The 4,449-nt window shown below is 44.7% G+C and overlaps 1 pseudogene; it reads right to left on the bottom strand.

The window, feature by feature from the left end:
- Positions 1-827: 827 nt before the first annotated feature.
- LOC102441371 lies at positions 828-4,122 on the bottom strand (annotated as a pseudogene).
- Between the last annotated feature and the right edge of the window lie 327 nt (positions 4,123-4,449).

Raw genomic sequence — 4,449 nt, 5'->3', positions numbered from 1 at the left:
TTCTGGGCACTAGGCTGTCCCAGCTCTTGGAAAGGACTGACATTCTTTTGCCAAGGAAAGAGTATTTATTTTAGAAGGTCAGCCTGTAAGAGAAATACAAACAGAAACTGCCTGGTGATTATCCAGTGTATCCAGTTTATGGAGCCTAAGATCCCCTCTAGACTCCCACCAGCTTTGGAAGTCAAGGTCTGTGCCCTCTCCCACTTCTTGCTGGAGTCTCAGAGCGATTGAGTGTTCCATTCAAATCAGAATGAGGGCCAATTCCTGTGCTGACCCATCAGTTCTGCCTCCTGGCTACATGGAAGTTGAGAAAGGCCCTTTCTAGAGGCTGTAGCTGCACTCTGTGAATGCAGGCTGGGCTGCACTCACTCACGGCCTGTGTTGGCTCTGTATTTATTGCATTTCAAGGAGCCAGCAGGCTGAGGGCTGGAAGAAGATCCTATTAAGGATTATGAAACATATGCTTCACTGCTCCTTTTTTGCTGTCAAGAAGACTGAAGAATTAACCACCAATGAATTTATGGGAGTAAACAAGAATAGTTCCAGAATCAAGAGTGCAAGAGAAAACACCAATTAAAAAAACATACAAACTATAAATTTGAAGAGACTATAAAGTTTCAAGCTGTTGGCCATCTGGCTACCTTGGAGTGGCTCCCCTTTCTCTTCTCCATAACTCAAAGTTTGAGAATGTTATTTCTGAGACATATCCTCCTCCAAGTATTGGCAATATTTTGAAAAGACTACGTAGTGATGCCTCAGAAATTAGAATAGAACTTTTAAAATTTGAAATTATGAGTCTCTAACTGTATTTTTACCCTTTAAAAAAATTAAAGAAGTCATAAACAGCCTTTATTACCTTAGTATATCACACTGGCCTTGTTGCTGTTTCTTCACATTAACTGGTTTTCCATCTTCCCTCCCTCTTCCCACAGTCTGGCTACACAGTGCATCCTTGAACTGTTAGCTCACAGCGGCAATACACTTATTCCACATCAGTAACACTCTTCATTCTCAGGGTCAACGTTCTGGTCCACAAACCCTTCCGTGCAGGAAGTTCAATGCTTGCGAAAGAATTTGTAATGAACCAGGCCTCCCAGGATGGCTATCTCCAGTAAGATGACAACGCAAAGTAGCAGCTTGTTGGTTGTCACTTTTCTGGACATTGACCGGAGAATCTTTCGACTTTTGCTCAAGTTTTCATTTGTGTTTACCAGTCTATTCTTGGTACGTTCCAGCTGGTCACTTTGCTGCCCCAGCTCTTCTATAATTTCCGAGCCAATCTGGTCAGTTTCTGTGGCAATCCGATGAGAACGCTCAATACGCTGGGCGGCCCGGTCCAGGCTGTCAGTGCCTTGCAAAAGCAATACCCTCTGAGGCTGTAGCTGATTCACATGCTCATTCTCTACAGTGTGTGTGCCATATTTCATGTCACCTCGGCCCCGGGTGTGGCTGTCAAAGGCGCGCTTCTCACTTCCCGGTGTAGTTTGGCAAGGTCCTCCCGGTAGTTTCGAAGCTTAGACATCATAGGGTTACAAAAAGACAGGGGTGCATAACGTAGTTCCTCTTCCATCTCTGCCAGCGTTTCATTGGCTTCTTGTTGCTTTTCATCAAAATCTCTGATCAGTTTCTTCATTTCTTCTGTCCACCCTTCCCCACCCCTCCCCCGGTCCCCAGGAGCCATTCCGGCACCCCCGTAGGTCTTCATGGAGGCCGCGGAAGATCTCGTGCAGCTTCTCGAAATGCTCGGAGGAGGCGCCGAGATTCGGGACACGGGCCTGCTCCACCCACGGTGGTCAGCCACCCAGCCCCGCAGGCATCACGGCGACCACCACCTCGGCCGCCCAGGAAGAGGCGCTTCCGGGGCTGCGGCAGGGGCCTCCCGGACCTGAACGCCTATTTTTACCTTTTAAAATACAATGTCGAAGACTACTTCCTTCCAGAAGGACAGCTCGACCATACAGCTCTGTGAGTTTCTCCCTTGTGAATGTCACGGACACGGTGATATGCCACTCAGGTCCCCTTCAATGAAGGATTGCTGCACCAGCTGTTAGGAGTGCTATTAACAGACAGCTTCCAGCTGTCCACCCCTTCAGGGGTCATCTCATCTATAGAGATTAACCTCTCCCAAGGTCAGTCTTTCAGGGCTCGCCATATCCAACAAATAATGATGCAGAAAATAAAGGCCTGGACACCTCGACTCAATGTGGAAAACTCTGAAGGGCCATTCTCACTCTGAAATTCCCTTTGAGAGGCCAACGCTGCATCAAAGTTTGATTCCTCCCTGTGTCAACTTTTGCTTCCTTCCTCTTACTTGAGCAGGAATTGACCCTAAGGGCACTTCCCAATAAACTTCCTGCACACTAAACTCTCTCAGATCTGCTTCCTGTTTCATTATCTCTAATTTGAGGTATAAATTGTTTCCATATTTTTTCGACTTTTAAAATAGACAATTTTTGAGCAGGTTTAGATTCATAGCAAAACTGAGCAAAAGGTACAGAGATTTCTCATATATTCCTTGCCCACCACACACACACTCCCATATCAAAATCCCACACCAGAATAGTTCATTTGTCACAGTTGATGAACCTACATTGACACATCATTATCCAAAGTCCATAATTTATATTAGGGTTCTATGAACTTTGACAAATGTAAGATGACAGGTACCCACCATTATCAATACTTACTTTAAGAATTTTTGCTTTGCCCAGCCAGTGTGGCTCAGTGGTTGAGCATCAACCTATGAACCAGGAGGCCACAGTTCGATTCCCGGTCAGAGCACATGCCCAGGTTGGGGCCTTAATCTCCAGTAGGAGGCATGCAGGAGGCAGCTGATCCATGATTCTCTCTCATCATTGATGTTTATCTCTCTCCCTTCCCTTCCTCTCTGAAATCAATAAAACATTTTTTAAAACAAACAAATTTCTGCTTTATGTTCCTGACCCTGTTCTGATTGGGTTTATCATGGTCTTCTTACGTTCTGATCAGCTCTCGCTACAGACACTTGAATAGACCCTGAATCAGGGAGGATGGGGTTTCATGACCGGAAAGTCATGAGGAGGAGCTGGCTGGGTTTTAAATATAATCTCCTTTTTATTTATTTTATTTTTATATTAAACACGCTCCTTGTGAAAAGACAGGTTTCACATGAAAAGTAAGAATTTCCCCCACTCTGAAGCCCTAATCCTTCACCGCATAGTTAATCAGTAACTGTGGTTAATGATTTCCTTTGTGTTACTATTTGAAGGATTGGTTTTAAGGGAGAGATGATGATTCTGGCTCGAGACCATTAAGTTGAGGATTAAGATGTTACATCTTGGTGGCAATGTTCCAAGAAACAGCTGGATATTTTTAAAAGGCAGTTAGAGAAGTGAGAACTAATGAGGTAGATCTGGACCCCCCCACCCCCCAACACACACACACCCGTGTTGTTAATGGTGTGAGAGTGAAGGAACCATGCGAAAGAGAGAGAGAAATAAGAGGGAATAAAACAGAACACAATTCATTTGTGGAATATAGTGAACAATATAAACTGATGAACAAAAATAGATACAGAGACAGAGAAGCATCGAACAGACTGCCATACATCAGTGGGAAGGCGGGGGGTGGGGGGGTGAGAGATCAACCAAAGGACTTGTATGCATGCATATAAGCATAACCAATGGACACAGACACTAGGGGGTGAGGACATGGACTGGGGGGTGGGGGTGGCTGGGGAGAGGTCAAAGGGGGAAAAAGGAGACATATGTAATACTATATGTAATACTTTAAACAATAAAGAATTAAAAAACAAAAACAGAGCACAATTCTTAACCTTAGGCAACATCCATATTTCAGAGGTGGCCAAAGAAAGTGAGGCCCTTGAGGAAACAAAAGCAATGGTCAGTGAGATTAAAAAAAAAAAAAGTTGAGAAATGCTTCTGTGTTTTGGTGACATGTAAACTCCATGTCCCTGTGAAAATGCAACATAAATATAATGGACAGTCAATATTTCTTCCAGCAAGAAAACTTACAGCAAACATAATTACATTTTGTGCTGTATTTTACTGCAGAACTGGCTGCTGCTTGCTCTTGTTCACCAGTCTTAGTTTCTGTATACTGGACTTTGGGCCTCATGTCCATCTAGACATGTCACATGGACCATACAAGCTCTCCCCATGACTCAGCTTTCTTGACAATTCTACTCTTTGGTTGAAAACCTCCCTCCTGAAAAAGGGGAGCGGCGAAGAGGCAGGAAGACAGGACCATGTCGAAGCGGCTCCGCAGCTACCGCTCAGGTGCTGCAGGCACAGCCCGAGAAACCGCAGCACTACACCTAAGTTAGATACTAAAGAAGGCTTCCCCACAATCCATATGCATCTGCTTTGACTGATGGTTTCTATCAACCTACAAAGACTGTGACTTATTGGTGAGGGCAGCTGGACAACTCTGAGAGCAACTTAGAGAAAT

This window comes from Myotis lucifugus, unplaced genomic scaffold, assembly GCF_000147115.1.
Source record: "Myotis lucifugus unplaced genomic scaffold, Myoluc2.0 scaffold_8, whole genome shotgun sequence".
Taxonomy (NCBI): Eukaryota; Metazoa; Chordata; class Mammalia; order Chiroptera; family Vespertilionidae; genus Myotis; species Myotis lucifugus.
The sequence above is the reverse complement of the archived record's forward strand: the minus strand, read 5'-3'. Positions and strand labels throughout refer to the sequence as shown.